A 19,113-nucleotide genomic window follows, 5' to 3' on the forward strand; every position below is an offset into this window, starting at 1 on the left:
ATTATTTTTTGTACATTAGGTGGATACTCCTGTTTATGCTGCTCTATCACTTCAGGCATTACTCTGAACTTTGCTATCCACTGCACCTGGTCGTGTCTGAAGAAACTCTGCATCCGCTTGAGTGACACCACTCGAAGTCTCCCATCTGACAAACCTCTGAGCACTATCTTCTTACCATTTGCCTCAAACCTCATTTCCATTTTTTGGAGGTTAAATGTAAACTCTTCTAGAGACTTCATCCAATTCATCCCAAGCACCATATCTTGATCACCAATGTTGACCACAAAGAAATCTCCCACCATGTCATAATCTCCCAAACGAAGCTGCAAGTTGGTGATTTTCTTGGTACAGTCGATTTTGAAGCCATCGGCAACCATCACCTTAAATCCCCTATGCTTCTCTGTATGTAGCCCTCTGCGTGACACAAACTTCTCATCAATGATGTTATGTGTTGCCCTTGTATCAATGAGTGCCACAAATCTTTGTCCATCCAAAGTACCCGTATCTCTGAAAGTGACGGCCTCCTGTATACTGGACAATTGAGCTATTGTGCTATCACTGCGGGCTTCCTCATGTGAAGAATTATCATCTCCATCTAATTCTGATGACTGCTCTGAATCTCCCTCCACTGACTCTTCGGCTGAAAAGTACTCCATCTGCTTAGCTTTTGCTTTCAATGGACACTTATGTGACAAATCCCAAGGCTCCTTGCAATGAAAATAAAGCTTCTTCTTCCTGAGATCATTAAGTGTCTCATTGTCCAACCTCTTACTTTCCTTCTTAGGTGGCTGAGCCTCTCTGGTGGCTGAGCCTCTCTATGAAAAGGTTTACTGTCCTTATCTTTCCTCGAAGGGAAACTCTTTGAATGGAATTTATTTTTAGAAGCTGAAGAGGAATCCATGTCACGAGCTTTCTTAATGGCTCCCTGCAAAGTGGGAGGGTTGAGAGCTTTAATCCACCCTCTTAACGGATCAGCTTACCCATCCATAAATAGAACCAATATCCTCCGTTCAGATACATCTGTTACTAACAGTGGAAGTTTTTGAAACTCTGAAATGTATGTTTCCAATGATCCCCACTGTTTAAGCTGAGCTAACTCTTTGAAATGGAGTTCTGGATCCTTCCTGTCAAAACGTTCAATCAGTCTCTCCGTAAACTCCACATATGAGGTAATGTGTGCATGACCCATAGTGACCATACCATGATGCCACCACTGGTGTGCTAACCCATCCAGGTGAATTGCTGCATACTTAATAGCTTCTTCCTCAGGCATAGGGTTCAATTGAAAGTATGTGTCAAGCTTTTGAACCCAAGCTCTTGCTGTAGACTTCCCCGAGCCATCATAATATGGTAACTGAAGTTTCCCTACTTTCTTCTGTAGCTCATAGCTCTGGTTCCTGTCATGTCCACGTGGCATATGCTTCATCCGCACATCCATATACTCCCTAAAGGTAATTGCAGTAGTAAAATCTGAACCTTTGGCTTCCCAATCTCTCCTCAACTGGTCCTGTATATCAGTGATTTGGGGCTCTGGTACGGGCTGCTCTGGAGCTCTAGGAGGAAATGTTGGAATCATGGGCCTCAAACTCATTGTCCTAGTTTGCTGGGGTGCATGACCGAAATTGTTCCCAACTTGTTCGCCTTCATTATGTGTCCCATCCTGATTATTACCATTCTGATTATTTCCTCCACCCGCATTAGCATTCAACCCAATTTGACGAGCCATCATTTGCATCATAAGCTCCAATCTCTGACTCTGTTCTTGTGCTCTCTGCTTTGCCAATTGTTGTCCCTGTGCCAAGGTGTCTAATAACTGTAAAAATCTTTCCTCTCCCTGATCTGGACCGACATTCTCGCCTCTGCCTAATCCTGTATTCCTGTCATCTCGGTCACTCATATTGCTGTCTTGATCAAAGAATACCTCCTCTGTGTCTGTATGATTGGATTCTATGTCCATCTACACGGATGAACTAGACTGTTCGCTTTGCAGGTTTGAAATCCTATTTTGTCTTGCTCTGGTATTGCAGAAATTATAAGGCCCCTGGCGCATGCTCAAACATAAATGCTTTGATTTTAGTCTTTTGACATTTCATGAAACACTTTCCCCTCTATCCGGCTGTTCCAAATTCCCTATAAGATCCCCACAGGATGGCAGGACTTATAGCTCTGATACCACTGTAATATCCTCCCCTATTTTTTCCAAATAAAGAAACTTGCAAGCTACTTTATGATATCAATTAATTTATTTAATAACTCAACATAGCATTTTTTTCAAACACTTGGCACACATACAGAATATATAGGAAAATCTGAAACTTCTTATTTGCTAATTAAATATTGATTTTTGCCATGTAAATGTGCTTATACAATTGTTTAACATGGTGCGACAAATATCAGTCTCGTATTCAACAACTACAATGCAAAAGTATTAAAATTTGACAGAAGAAACCTGGAATTAGTTGCTGTAGTATTTTTGCAGATGTAGTTGGCAGCCTTCCAAACCCTCAAATCTGCAAGAATAAACAATAAACTTGTTGCAAATACTGTTCACACATTGTAGCAAATTCACTATTCATCCGCACTGTAGCAAACACTATTCATCCGTGCTGTAGCAAAACACTATATGAAACCTAGTATGTTTGGAAACACCGTTAATCCTCCTGACTGTGTCTTTCAATAGTGAAGAGAATGCTAGCAAAGAGGAATTCCGTCCTCCAAGCCCGATAAATAAATATCCAGCAACATAACATTAATCTTCATCCAAGCATACTAAAAAGAAGCTCTTCCATTTCTTTTATAGTGTTCTCACAAGAGCTTAGTCCTTCGTTTTCTCAATGTGGGATAAAACATAACTCCCTTTATGTAACTTATGTCTCCAATGTGTTATAAAATAAAGGGGACTCTTTTAATTTAAATATTTCCCACAAACTATAGTCTATGCATTAATAAAGTTAAATATTTAAATTTAACTTTATAAAATAGCTTTATTAATGCATAACAAATCTTATCAATGATAAGTCTTCTTGTCGATTTTAATTAATTACCATCGACATACTGCTGCCACTGGATGTCCGACCATGTCCAACATAACTTACTATAAATAGTAAGTATGCCCAAAGTTGCCTCAAAACCCCTTAGAAAGACCTGCAACTGAAACTATCTAGGCCAAATGGCCTCTAAGTCCCTTTAATGTCCTGGTTAGCCTACGGGACTTTGGGGAAATAGGCTAACGACAACATCATGCTATGAATGCTAAAAAGGGGACATTATAGAACATTACTCTTGAAAATGTATTTCTGTTGGAAATTTAATGCAATAATATTTTGAGACATCTTTTTATCTGGTTGATTATTAGGATTTCACTGGTGAGATCTGAAATACATTGCAATATATATCTGTTTAAAAATTTATGAGATTCTTTTAAGGCTTTTTGAGAAAATATAGGGATATTACACTGCTAAAAGAGAATTGAACTTGTCATCCTGTTGGGTATAATCAGAGGCTTCATCAAGACATAGTTGCATATGTAGAGATGGAGTAATAGGTATGTGCAGTTCTGAAATCTAATAGAGTTGGAGGAAAAAAATAAAAATAAAAATAAATAAATAAATAAATAAATAAATAAATAAATATATATATATATATATATATATATATATATATATATATATATATATATATATATATATATATATATATATATATATATATATATATATGTCGTGGCCTCTAAATATTTACATAGATTATTTATTTCTTGGCAGATATTTCTGGGTGTCGTGGCCTCTAAATATTTACATAGATTATTTATTTCTTGGCAGATATTTCTGGGTGTTGGATGCAAAGTATAGTAGCAGAAAAATATATCTACAAGTTATAGTAATTCTATTTGGTCTGAGAAAATTGGTAATGATGGGAGTATTTTAGCAAGAGGATCCTCATAAAGCCATTGCTACGATTATCAGAAGTCCTCACGGAAGTCAGTGAATCGTGGTATGTGAGCTTAATGTTTTGGGCCTTCATATATTAACATTGGAGATAAATATCATGGTTCTCTTTATGGAGAAACATTGGGTTTGAATATTAAAGGCCGAATAATGGAATTTTAATGAGCGGACTATGGTATTGTGGAAAAATATTCATCGTACACATAGTGTCGTAACTATGCAGGGGATTGATTATTTTAATGCTCTGCTAAACATAATATCGACAAGACTATAGTTTGGGAAAACCAAAAAAATTGTGATCTAAAGCATAGTTTTGTGGGGCGGTTTCTTTTATTCATGAGAGTAATACTTTGCTGAAGTGTTTTATGTGGGTCCATTCATACTTTTTAAAGATCAATAGTATTTAGTTGGAAGTGGATCTTCATATTTGCCATATATACCAAAATTTCAACATATTAATGTTAAAATGCCAAGTTTTATTTTTCGCCCTCTAACTATGAAGTGAAATAACCATCGAGAATACCCATTTAAATGTTATCAATGCTGTCATATTTGAAAAAGTCGGGCAATATACGCCTGAATGCACTTTGAGAAATATTAAAGCTGGGTGATTAACTAGTGAATGTTCAGAAAATAGTGCTCATGGAGAAGAGTATTGGTTGTGCTTATATGTATCTAACGAAAAATCAAAGTTAAAAATTAATGGCAAGAAACTTTATGTTGGTGCAGATAGAAGATCTAAAGAGATTCCTTGTGATAGATACAAATGGTTGTTTTTTGAATTGATATCTAGGCCTATGTTGACATTATAGAGTTGTGGCTTGTCCATGATCTATCTATTCCAATAGCAACTGCAAATGATTCAAAATAACAACTTCACAATGTGTAAAATACCTCTTCATGATCGCTTTTTAGGGATTTCTGCAAATGCTTTGAAATCACACCGATCTCCTACCAACTCCTTATCCTTGGCTCTCTGATGACTTAACCTGCTCAAATGGTGATAATGAACTCAAACTTTCCTTTATATCCTTAAGCATTTCTTCAGTCATTAATGCGTTCAGTGTATAGTTTAAAAAGTTGATAGACTTCAATGAAACATACTCAATTTCACAGTGAACATTCATACTTACACATTGAGATCTACAAACTCAGATATAGAAACTATGATACCTTGCATACCTCATATTAACTTTGCATACCTTAAGTCCTCAGAATCGATTTGATGATTTACTGGTGAAGTGCTCCCCCTAGAACTATGATAGCTGTTTAGGTTGAAGTTGAGCATTCAGTGCTTGGCACTGTTTCCCCTTTGTTCTCTGCATTAACCTGATCCTTTTCCTTCCATAAAACATCCATTTGTGTCTATCATTAGGCATCTCCTTAGATCTTTTTTAGAAACTTTATGTTGTTAGGGACTTGTATCAGATCTTTTTATCACAAGGCATCTCTTTAAGAAACTCACTGATCTTATAGTAGAAAGCATTGCAGGAGCAATACTGGTGTATAACAGATTTAATATGGAACGTCTATGGAAAATAATGAAACCTTTGTTATTTCCTATAGTAATGCCAGAAACACTGCATTTGCATCCTATAAGAGAGGTTTCTGAGCTTTGCCATCTAGAGGGCTAATCAGTTCCATTGGAGAAGTGCAAGTAGTAGTCATGGGCTGCCAGGGAAACATCCAAGTAGTGCGCTAAGTGACTGGAGACACACTGTTGTGTTTGCTACGTAGAGAAGTTGGGTATTGGAAAGAGGTTATAGGTGTCATTGGAACCAGAACAGAAAGGGAGACTAGGAGTGAATCAGTTGGAGGACGTGGGTAATGGCGTTCAAGTGTTAAGTGCCTCTGTTACATGTGGAGGGAGGACTTCTGGTGTTTTCCCAGGTTGGAATAGTACTCATACCAATTTAATTAAAAACTACATCTAGCCAATTTTGTTCCATATGAAACATCAGTAGGCACTTATCATGTTGTTGCTTGAGTTAATTGAAACCATAATATGAAACTGCAACATCATATCTGGTCTCTTGAATAAATATTAAGCTCTGTCATTGGTGTATCAAACATTGGGTAAAAACTTATTAGCAATCTGCCCATTCTTTAAAATTCGCCAAGTAGTAGAACAAACGAAAAAAACTAAAACAAGGAGTTACTTGAAACAGTTGAATGCAAGAAAACTGTTTGTCATTATGTTTATACTTCTCCTGTAAAGAATCCTGATTGTCTTGGTAGTCAAGTGTTTGACAAATTAACAGTGCACAAAAATCAGATAACTCAAAACTACTAAGGCTGGATAGGGCAGAGATTACTATGGTATTTTGTCCATAGCTACAAACAACCAGCATCTAGCCTTGGGAAGATACAGGGCCTGGATAAAATCAGGAAAGATAATTTGAAGCTACAACAACAGTTATCCCAAAATTTTGAACTTGATATAAGACTGTAAATACTCAACATGTATGATGAGTATAACAAACTTCCTCTATATGTTCAAAAATATTTACCCTTTAATGATAAACATTGATTCTCATCCAAAGCTACAAAACAAGAATGATATGGGAAAATTGAAGTATTATGAATTGGTCTAGGACCTTCCTGCAAAAGACAGGTGCAAAAATATGTACTGGGAGTTCTCAGCAGACAAAAATGAGCTTATAGGTGGCCTTGAAAAAGAAGAGCAACCAACTACCACTAATTTGCAGCCTTCTCCTGATCATGCAGAAGACATTAATTTGGTACACGTCTATTGATTGGTAGTATGGAGGTAAGGGTTTCTTGCAGGGCTGCCTACACTAGTATTCTTGATGAACATGATGATAACGCATTGGAGAAGGCTATCCAATCAGCTAATGATGAGGACTCAATGTCTTTTGTGAGTGTTGATGCTGATTTTAATTTAGATTTAAGGGTCTTGACATATGGTATGGATGCTTCTTGTGATGTCCCTAATTCTTTTTCGCAGCTGGGTATGAAGGATGGCATTGATGATGTGGATATGTATAATGAAACCCTTTCTTCCACATCACATGCATTTGACTTATTTCATACACCTACTTGTTCACCTTATTTGGAGAATCAATTGAATGTAATTGAAGATAAATTGTTTCAGGTTTATCACGTTTTGATGACATATATGGGATGTTTGAAAACACCTTTGGAAGGAATAGATGGAGGGGAAACAGAGGGGAATGAGAGAGGAAGTTCTACAGCTGTTAATAATCCAAGAAGGGCTGAAAACTATGAAATCAGATTACCTACACCTTTCAGATCATGGTCACCTCTTTGATCTCACATGGATTTACTCAAAAGCACTGAGGAAGATGGAAGAAGAAGTAGATGCATTTACGTATGAACTCATGAATGCCAAGGACACCCTAGAGACTACTTTAGTGGCATTCGATGAAGCAGAAAGTCGGATTGTTGAGTTAAATAAAAATTTAGAATTGGTATGCTCTAATCTTGTCCAACATTTAGATATGACCATTGTGATAGTGAGAGGGTTGATCAACATGGGTTTGTTTCATCCACTGAAGTAGGCACATAGTACCATAAGGCGAGTCATTGATTGCATTGAGGTTATGCATTGTGACTCTACAATGAGGAGTGCTCATCCCTTTTCGTTTGATGCACACGTGGAGAATTTGATGAGGCGTAGGTGTGGATTGGCTTAGAGTTGGTATCATCCTTTGTGTGATGGTGGTATGCCATCAACACAAGATGGGATTAGAGGTTGCAAGTATCCGAATTAGGTGATGATGGGAGATCATTTATAGAGACACCAGTTAGTTTTCCACTATAGTGAGATGTATCCAAAACGGTTGGTTACTTCTATGTCATAGATGTCTCATGCAGATATAGGTTTTTAGAGTGATTATGGTGTCAGTTGCTACCTTCAGAATTACTTGCAGAGTCAGCATATGCATAGGCATGTTGTAGTTGTTGGATATAGTTGTGGGGATGTAGATTTCTTCAGTGGTATGTATCTCCTTATGGCTATGGATGTGAGAGTAGTTTGTTTTGGGACCTGAGTATTGGCAGGATTATTAGTATAGCTTGGGTGGGTTCCACTGATGGGCTTCACCACTTTCAGCCTGTTGAAGAGGTCAAATTTGAGTGAACATGAGTCCAATGATCACCTTGGGTGTATTTTGATTTTTATGGATTCCTTGTGTGAGCAAGATTTGGATAGTGGGTATGGTATATATACTTGTATGGTTGATGAAGGTCTGACAGGTTGGCTTTCTGAGTTGCTCTCTACTAATATGTTCACTCTTCTGACACAGATTGTTAGATTGCCCCACATTTCCAACATGGTGGCCTAGTGATTGTATCAATTGGGTAGGAACTATCATCTCGATTAGCATAGGTACTGCAGGTGCTAGATTGTTATATCTAGGACATCACAATGGTCTGCACTTGGGATCTAGGTGGAGTTGCACATGGATGGTTACTGATCATGGAGTTGGGAAGAGTAATTTGTTGCATTCCATTCTTGATGAAGATGGGTATATTGTTGAGCTCCCACCACCTCGTGATATTAAAGGTGTGTGTAGTTGTAGGTGGAGTGAGGTATTTAGCTGGATAGTGAGCATTTCCTTTTATGATAGCAGCGTATGGTAGGTTGTTCCGATTGAGTATACACATGAAATGTTTTGGATGTCGAATATCCAATTGATTGGTGTTTGGGTTCATGTTGAGTTGTTTTATGACTTTGGGGTTGGAGATGTTTACACTAGTGTAGTGTAGTAGATGGACATAGTATCAATTTCGAGGTAGATCTAAGACCTAGGCATTTGGATTGAGCTTCTAGATGCAGATTGCTTCAGGCAAAGTAATCTTTGGAAAGGGATAACTATTATGTCCCCTTTTCTGGCCAGTGCATTTTGTTGTGCCATTAGCCTATTATGCCTTGGTCTTAAGGGTAAACTCGGTTTTCTATATGATCAGAGCAATTTTGGGCCTAGGTGATCCTAGTTGCAGGCTAATCAAGGTTGTAATTAAGGTTGTTTCAACAGGGTTTCTAGACACTTACTATTTTTAGTAAGTCAACGAACTTAGCATTCTTGGCATTTTAAGGTTTGACTAGGAGCGTCTTGTTGAGACCTTTTGGCAAGCTATCACACTTACATATCTGAGTCCATTTGATTAGAGATTTTAATGGCCTAATAATTAACTAATTTATTATAAAGTGACTTTACAACTTAAGCTCATATTGATAATGTCACTTTATTATCTATGGGCACTTTATTTCCTTATTTGGGGGAAAATTATAATTTAAAAAAGGAAATAAGAATAGAAAGGGGAATGTGAAGAGCGACTTGTTTGTTCTTAAAAGGGAAGAAGGAGCTCGTTTCTAGCATACTTGGTTTTGTGATTTGGATTTCACTCTCTACTGGAGAGTTATTTTTGGAAGCTTCAGCTTTTAGTAGGTCAGAGAATGGAAAACCTCAAGCTTGGGCAGTGATGAAAACCTATTGTTTGTTGCAGACATTGTGCAGGTGTTTCACATTGTATTCCAAGTTAGGGATGTTACACGTAAAAGAGGTTGAAGAGAAGTTAACATGAAATGCAAAGTGAGGTAAGCATATATGAATGGAATCTTTCAAGATCGCAATGGAAAAGTCAAAGAGTGCAAATACTTGGGCCTGCACAGATTGTAGTTCTAGTGGTAAAGTGATTTACAAGGAAGAATAACAATACCATGGTCAAATAATTTATTTATTTTGAAATCAACTTATTGAAGAGTCTTGAGAGTAGAATGTACCGCAAATATATACAAATGGATAATGAACACAAAGTAAGTTTCTTACCAATACACATGGTAACTGTGTAATGATCGTCCACTGTTTTAGATTTTGCGAAAGTCTTCTTTTAACAGGGAATCTATTTTTGCCTGTTTTTTTTCTTTTGTTTAAAGATTTCTTTATGATGTTGAATTTTTTTATTTTGGTTTTTGATGGAAAATTGCAAGTACTTGGAAATAAATAAGAAAATTGATATCTAAATGACTGCAAATAAAATACACATTAAATGAGATACTTCTAATTATATTTATTTATTCAAAATAACTGGTCACATACCTGAACTTAAGTTGTATGGTCTGAAGCAAGATGGGACAGCAATTACTTTGTCTGCAAACAAATTGCTCCCTTCTGAATTGTATCTACTGTCCAAGCTAAGGAGTCCAATCTGATATTTAATTCTAATCTGCCTCAAATCACTTTCCCAAACCCTAATGCCAACCTGTAGCACTTAGTCTTTTTCTTGAGAGTGGCATGGCTAGATGTAGAAGCTTAGGAAATGGATTATATGCTGTCTACATTCCAGATTTGCAATACTCTCAAATGTCATCTGCCTTAATCAACCTGATCTGAGAATCTCCTTCCACAAATTGCTTCTAATTGAAGTTGATGATGGTGTTTTTCATAAGGCATACCCTTAGATGTTCTCTTACACTTGTAGATATTCAATCTTCTGAGAGTTTTCTTTCTCAGAGAATTTGAGCTGCTGAGAAACTCCTGCATAGAGCTCAACTTCCAAGAGGGTATTTGCTCAAGAAATAAAATTCTGTCCTTTTTATTAGAAACTTGTAGCTTTGTCCACCTATGAATGTGTGTCATGGGGCCACTTTACTTATTATTTTATAATAGTAAAAAGTACTTTAAATTAATCACTTTAATATTGATTTATATAACCCAAACTATAGACAATACTTCAATTCTATTATATTCATAAACTCGTTATCTGGACTCCAAACTGGATTCTGATTGTTGGCACTTGTCCATGAGGGATGTTTGACCATTGCAAGCTGATTGATAGTATCCTAAAATTTAGGGATCCTTCCTAAAAATAGGAACTGCACCCAAACTCCCTAGGCTGCTCTTAGAGGTCCCTTGATCCGTTTTGATCAACTGTCAGCCAATCCCTTAAAAATAGGGATCCCTCCTAAAACTTAAGAAACTCTACCAAACTGTCAGTGACGACTCACATAGCCTCTCCATGACTCCATGAACCACTGGATGGGTTCCCAATGCACTCTGTTGGCCTATGAGAAGTTTTATAATAGGCCAACCTCCACTAACATTTGAATTGCCTTAGAAGCTAAGCTAAGATAAATTTATTAATGTTCAACAAGAGACCAGTAAAGGGTGTAAGGGACTGAAAGCATACAACGAAGGCAACTACTAGTAGCAAGTGTTAGGATTAACGAGACAGATTAACAATTACATGCAAATATAACCAATATCAAAAAATAACAAAGTACACATAAGAAAACACAAGACACAAAGATTTAATGTGATTCACCCAATCCCTAGGCTACGTCCACCAACAACGAGTCCAATATTATTATTATCTAGTGATTTCAACCTGATTACAATCTGTAATCCCTTATAGTTCAATACCACCGTGAGAAGCTACTAATCATCATACATTATAAAATCCCTAACCCTAAACCATTTTATATAAGCTTTTTGCCGCATACAAATTAGGGCTAGAATAAGTCGTCCAATAGAAAATAGCCCTAGGAGCTCCTTGACCTTGTTTTGAAGGTATTGCCACAAATGCTCATAGACAAATCTAGGGGGAAACTGTGCCAAATGAAGTAGGGAAAAATTAACCTTTTAGTTTGATTAGGCTCTACATATCAACAGTAGGAACACTAAACAGTGATAGGAAAAGGAACAGGCAAGAAAAAAAAAACCCAACGAAGGAAGACTAAGGTCCTTCCTAGGCGGGAAAAAATTTAGCACCAAGGATAAGGTCTAGGGTAGGGGTGAGCCCTAGTCGGTTCTTAGAGTACCACTTGACGTGGAGTGCCGCTACCGAGTGAACTCGTTGTGAGGTCTCAAAAGCTTGGTGTGAAGTAGGAGGATCGAATGTGCACTTTATGCCTCGGGCAAGAGACATCGACAAGAAAAAGGAAGTGATAAGCTGATCAAAACGTTGTCTCAAAGGGAATAGATTTTACTAGGTATGATCACAAAGTTGCATGGCCTCTTGGAGGTAAATAGCAAGACATCGTTGGTCGATGTATCTAAAGAAAGATGAAAGAGATTTGCACTCTTTGAACAAGCATTGAAACATCCTTTTGATCTCGTAATAGGTGGGGCACCAGAAGATAAAGCGAGTCTTAGTCTCGACCTCAACCAAAGCACAAAGGTGACAGACACAATCAACTTTGTCAATTTGGTGCTTTATTTGGATGCTGAGTTGGTGGGAGCTGACTCTGAAGGAACCCAAGGAGATGTAGAGAGCATGGTTCCAATGTTGTGACAAGTAGAAAAGGTGCATATGACACTGTCCTAAATATCCATAGAGTGCTTAGCAAAAAAGGCCATCCTCGGTCAGAGACCACGTGGAGGGTTGCTCCAGGTCGTGATAATGTACTGTCTCTAGATGTCAACTTGGACACGACTGTTCAACTCCTATGAGGGAAGTTGTTTAGAGAGAGCATCCAATAAGAACTAGAAGGGAGGGAGACGATCAATCTTGATTCTGATTGAGCTCAACAAGGCAAAATCCTGGGCGTGCCAACAATGGGCTTTGCCATTGGGATTGGACCCAACAATAGCCGTAGAAGAGCAGTAGGCCAAGTAGTATCTGTAATGCCCATCAGTAGAATCCACAAATGCCCAAAGACAGTGAAGGAACCAGACTTGGTCAAAGTTGGCTTTGAGCCTAAACAGATGAGCATTAAACTTGACCAGAATGACGTTGTGAGGAGCAGATTGATGACATTTGCTGATGTGGCAAAGGAGAAGGATCTGAACCCTCTCAAGAGAAGTCTAGTAGGTGTCCAAGAGAGAGGGGCCCCATACAACAAAATCGTAAAGCACGGTTGGTTTGACCAAGGAATCTAGAAGGGACAACTTGGATGTAGTGTCTTGAAAGTGATGTCTGAAGCATAGTTTCTCTAGTAGAGCCATGGAGCCTGTAATGCCCCGCTCGGAGATCCTTGGAAACAAGGATGAAATACAAGCCAATTTTTTTTAAAAAAAACAAGTGTAAGTGCACATGTCAACAACATACATGGATCACAAAGATCGCAACGGAAGACTTAACCACCATCCCGGCAACCAACGAATCTCCAAACGCCACTACTGACGAAAACGACTGATAACGAAGAATGCATAATTGAATCCGAATCGAACACATTCCGAATTCAAAATGTGACACCAAAGGGTTGAAGAATGCCTAAGAGGGTACCCCAAACGATTCCCAAAAAGTTCGGATCAAACCGAAAAGAGCCCGCTGCCCGCTTGCACAGGTTTTTACAAAACCCAGGTGATACTTTAATACAGCACTGGGCGATACTTTCTAGTATCACGCAACATTTCTATAGGAGGGCGACACTTTCAGGGAATGGGCGATACTTCTCTCAAGGTCTTGCGATACTATAAAGGTATTGTACGACAATTCCTACAAGGGGGTGCGATACTTGAAAGTATCGTACGACAATTCTCCAAGAGGCGTGCAATACAATCAGGGAACGCACGATACAATCTCAATGGGCATGCGATACATTATTGTATCGTACCATGCTGACACATGGTCGCCAAGGAAATGCAAGAAAAACACTTAAGGATAAACAACAGACTAAAACTGAGTTCAGAACCTCCACACCGGGGAGTACCGGATCCAGAATTCGAGGCGTGAACACTTGAACACACTACTGAAAGACATAATCTACATCTAACCATCTAACAAGAAGAGAAAGGAAAAATACTGAAGGTAAGCAACATCACAATAACTGAAATAACATCGCAATGAACAGCGCAACCAAACTAAGTACGTGGTTCCCCCCAACCGTAAATGGCGTCATAAGACCATCGTGGGCCCTAGCCATCCCCCACGCATAACATCCCAAGCCATTGATCAAATCATCAGTACTGTAGTAATAGGGACGTCACTACTAAAACATGCTACAACATAAGCATAAGAAAATCTAACATGCTAGTAGTAAAGCATAAGATAAACCTGCAAGTAGATAACATCTCCTACCACATGCTAATCATCATAATAAGGAATGCGTCAAACTAAGATCATCTAACATGATAAACAAACATCCCAATGAAAGCATAAATCACAAGAAAGCATACTCCGGAACCCGAAGTACCAAGTGAACACATCCAGCAACGGTTGCGCTAGAACAATAGATCGTCTTTGTACACCGGTCCCTAGCAGTGGTGAAGGTAGCTACACCTCCCAACCACGTGGCACCCGTAGGTCCACACCCGCCGTGCTGATGGAGATAATGATCCAACTACAAACAGACACAAAACAAACATCCATGGCTAACACACACGCCAAGCAGTATGATGGCTGAATCCAAGACATAGACAATGCATAAACTACAGGTCCTGGTTAGACATCTCAATGGCTACTAAGTAGGGGCTGACATCATGGAGAGTTGCTTGGCATCCAAAAGCCCAAGCTCGTATCACGTGTGGCAACACTCTCAAGGTACTCCCTTTAAACCATCACACGAATGCAAAACTTTTCATTATCTTAAGTTTTATTACCACCCAATGTTTTATTTAGTTATCACTTATATAAAGCTCCCTCTGCCAACCCATGGCACCATGATCGCCAGGTTGTGAGATAGAAGCCTACTCTATATGCTACCCTACCCTACCCATGCTCATCCAACGATGAGTGCTTGTAGGCATGCAAATTCCCAACCCAACCCCATTGATCACAACTTCCGGAAGTACCACAGAAGATCGAGCCCCGCAGGTCACCCGACAGATGTACTCGTGTGTGGCGCACCACCATCACGAAGATCAAAACACAAGGACTGGATGAGAACACAAGCAGAAAGTCAATCAATCGAAAACATAATCAGGATGACAGATGCTACACGCATCCCACTGCAAAACCAAAGTGCAATAAAGGTCCGATTGACGTCCAAACAGATCGTCCAAGCTCGTGACCAAACTCATGCCAAGAAAACTCGAGAAAAATGGGTGGCACGCAAAACGAGGTAAAAATCCAAATTTTGGAAAAATTCTGAAATCAAAACCCATTTGGCCTTTGGGTGCAAAAACCTCGAAAATCCAAAAATAAATGAAATCAGACACCGTATGCAAAAACGACCAGCATAACGGCTCAAACCCCAAACCCTCATCCCAAAAATAGGGAAAACGTTCATACCCGACCAACCGGGCAGAACTAGCAAACAAAAATGGAGGCGAACACTAGTTCTCAGCCTCCTAACATACTGCTATGAAAAACGGAAGCTGAAACGAAGCAAAAGCAATAAAACGGAAAGGCCCTACTTGACAACAAAAGGGGCAATATTTGTAAACAGCTTGATAAAATAAATAACCCTTGAAAGTGGTGGCAAAGCAAGGTCTCCCGGAGCCGGATCCAACGAGACTGATCTCGCGCAAAACCCACGCTCACAGCTCCTAGAACAAATAGAACAAGAATCCTTCAGAAGAGGATTTCCAAAATAGCTCTCAAATTTCTATTTCTGAAAAGTGAGAAGTGAATAATGAAGTCACTTTTTCAATACTTATTCACTTTTCGAGTGAGTAGTCGATTATGGAAAATAGCCAGCTAGAGTAGCTAGACTCCGAATTGACCCAAACGAAAATAGGTTATTATCCGTAACAAAATTTCACCTAAGGCAAAGCTGCTAGAAAATAAATTCACAAAGATTTAACACCTAAAAACCCAAAATCACAGAAAATCACTTAACACTTTTGCGACAGAGTGAACCTCTAAATGCACATACACGCTCATATGTCTAATCACATAATGCAGATGAGTTCAGATTTACTAATCACAGAAAGGTTTTAATTAAAACAACTAAAATAAGGATACGTTGACTATACAGGGGCGACATTGGCAAAATATGGACAGCTGGATCACTAACTCCATGTGCCACTGCTAGGGATATAATTCCTGCACACTAAAATACACGATCAAGTGCAATTGCATATAATATAATAGACAAAGCAATTAATGCATTTAAATACCTAGTTAATCCATTTACACCACTCACGTTCGCATAAAGCATAAAGAACAAGAATGAAGTAAATAACCATAGCATAAGAATCCATCTCATAACATAATCAACAAATATCTCCAATAAACCATATAACCAGATATCATCATAGATCTACTATCATCTCAAAATAGCATCAACATGCAAATATGATAAACTGAACAACGTAGCAATATAACATCTATGGTACTGAAGCAATGTATAACATCTGACCCTTAGGTCATCTCAAAGTACATAAACAATAAGGGCATCAAGTAACTCTCGAATCAAAATAAACAAGGTATAGACTGCAAACACGAGAGGCATTGCAGAGCCTAACCCCTTTTTGACTTTGGGCTGCATGGTAGGTTTCAGTCTGAAGCAAGGTTCAGAGAGCTTGACCCTGAGATAAGTGTAAGGCGAAGCAATCTTGATCTCACGGCCTTGGAAATGGAAGTGAAGATGGGAGTTCTTTAGGCAATTAAAGATCATCACCCAGGTCTTCCCCATGTTCACAATTAATTGTCTCAAGTCACAAAAGGTAGCTAAACCATCAAGAAGCCGCTCAAGACCCTCTAGAGAGGAGGCCAAAAGAACCACATCACCGACGAACAGGAGAATGGAGATCAAGACCTGGTGCAAACATCACAAACTGAGCTCTATGCTAAGGAAGGCTTCTAGATATCAATAACAGGAAGCTCCACATTGTGCAAAGCTTTGGTAGTGGTTCAAACCATGCCTTTCCTATCAATTGGAGAATGATGAACGTGATTTAGTAGATAAGGGACAACATGAATAATTTGAATGAATTTCAAGTTCAACATGAAAAGAAAACATCATAATGGTCTCATTGATCTTTTTATAAAATGAATGGTTGGTCATATAAAAATAGATACAAGTTTAATCCTTCTAGAATAATTCAAGTTCTGGCAGCTTTACAGATACACAACACTGGTGAAGAGGCTAATTATACTTTAACAACACCAAACACATTTTGGATCTAGCAATGCTGCATATCTCTTAATCCAACTAAAGGATCTTAACCTCAGTTAAAAGTTGGTCAAAAGGGTTAAAAACATCTCATAAAATACAAAATTTAATGGCAATTAAGATAGGTTTGATGGCATGAATGTTATCTCTTCTGTCCACATGTCTCTTTTTAATAGCTGGTTTCGCTTGCTTATCTCTTTCATTCTTACCACAATCACTATTCTAGTAGATACATTGACATTATTAAATTGGCACATTAGCTATTCTCATCTTCTATTACACCTCTTTGCTCCTACCAGTTCACGTCCATTACATCAAAACAACCTTGCGCAATTCCCTCTTTCTATCTATTCATAACTCTCAAAATACATAGTACAATCATGGGATGGTTCTTAGTCCCATTGAAGAATTCCAACCTTTGTTAAAGGTTGGTCAAAAGGGTATGGAACATACCCCTTAAAGTAAAACATATTAACTTTCATACTAGCTAGTACAATCATGAGATGGATATTTATCCTACTGTAGAATCCCAACCTTGGTTAAAGGTCAAAAGGGTAGGGAACATACCCCATGACATAAAAATATCATGGTGAGAAAAATGAGTTTGGTGGCAAGAATGTTTTCAATTAATGCAAAAGCAGGTTTTGAAGGGGACCCGAAACTCTTTACAACATTAGAAGAAGATAATCATTAAAGGCCATCAAGCAAAACTGCTGCAAGAACAAAGCAGCCAAACTCTAAACAAGAAAACAAACATTGCTGAGCAGCCAACAGATACAGACAACAGACAGAGACATACGAGTAACCAAAAAGAGACCAGCAAAACACAGGACAGTCTAGGCCAGTTGCTCGAAGAACACAGCAGTTTCCTCTTCCTGCACAGTAAGTTTCTGAAGGGAATGTTTGATATCACTCTGCACTTTAGGAGCTTCAACAGGTTTCTTCTTCATGCTTGCCCTTGTGTGCTTTCCTGGATCAACAACTTGACCACTAGCACTATCAGCTTCCGGATTAACATTTATCACAGATTTGTCCTTTTGGTGGCAAGAATGTTTTTTGAAGTGTCTGTTGTCCATTTTTAATAGCCGGATTGAATAGGTCATCTTGTCCATCTCCACCACAAACAGCATCCAAGATTCCAAATGGATACGTTAACTTGCCCATCAACTGTTCTCATCATCCATTTTGTTATCCCCAATCCATCTCACACCAATTACTTCTGCACATTGAAAACTGAAACCACATGCCACTATCCATGTTCTTTACTATTCACAGAATCACTACCTCCAAGCTGGATAGTAGAAACAAACAAACAAAGTGCACAAAATATATCCTTGAATCTACTTTTGTCCTCTAACATTCCTTAGAATATTTACTCACATTTTAACCGCTGTACTTCATTTCAACTTACAAATACCTTCCCCACATCGTCAAACTTTCATATTCACATTAACTTGCTTAATAAATTCACATCTTCATCATCTAGCAAATGTAGTATCACAGTCCCCCATATGTGAACTTTTTGTATATATTTGTCTTCGATAAAAAAATTCACAAAAAATGGCAACTAAAATCAAAACACAGCACTCAACCATCGAGCTCCATGCATGTCTGGGAATCACAAGACATTTTCTGTCAGGGTAATTGACAATTGCACAAAGACACTCCAAAAATATTTGAATTCTTGTTGAATGTCATGGAATTTCTTTCATTGAATACGCCCCGGTTATAATCAATCAAAAACTTGCTTTGTGCATTGCAATCATTTAATTCATCTGAAATCATTGAAGGCTCGTTATAATTACTCAAATTCTCTTGTATTATATATTGCAATCACATACAGTAAATCTAAAAGTTAAAACTATCAAGCTTCATTTTAAAAATCTTGAAAGCAAGTGATACAAGTGTTTTTATAGTTTGTGATCAAGGAGAGTGGGTTTGGCTCCCCATGAATCTCAGTGACCCATGCAAGACATAGAGTGACTATCGCATACATGTTATTTTTGAGGTACTCATTGAAATTCTAATTATATTCATATTGTTGTTTCATTTTTATACATGTGCATGCAATTATCGTCATTTTTCCAGTACGAATGGACACTTTAGTTCTTATATTTCCTCTTCATTTTCTATGCTATTTTGTATGCTAGCTTCATTAGAAACCGAATTACAAACAGT

General features: G+C 38.2%; 1 protein-coding gene across 2 annotated transcripts in view; it reads left to right on the forward strand.

Moving 5' to 3' along the window:
• The window catches only part of PEX12 (peroxin-12), a 210,336-nt gene that overhangs the window by 109,273 nt on the left and 81,950 nt on the right, over window positions 1-19,113 (forward strand). The gene's annotated exons all lie outside the window — the stretch shown is intronic.

Source organism: Cupressus sempervirens, chromosome 1 (assembly GCF_028749045.1).
Source record: "Cupressus sempervirens isolate cs-2001-9-10 chromosome 1, ASM2874904v1, whole genome shotgun sequence".
NCBI classification, from domain to species: Eukaryota; Viridiplantae; Streptophyta; class Pinopsida; order Cupressales; family Cupressaceae; genus Cupressus; species Cupressus sempervirens.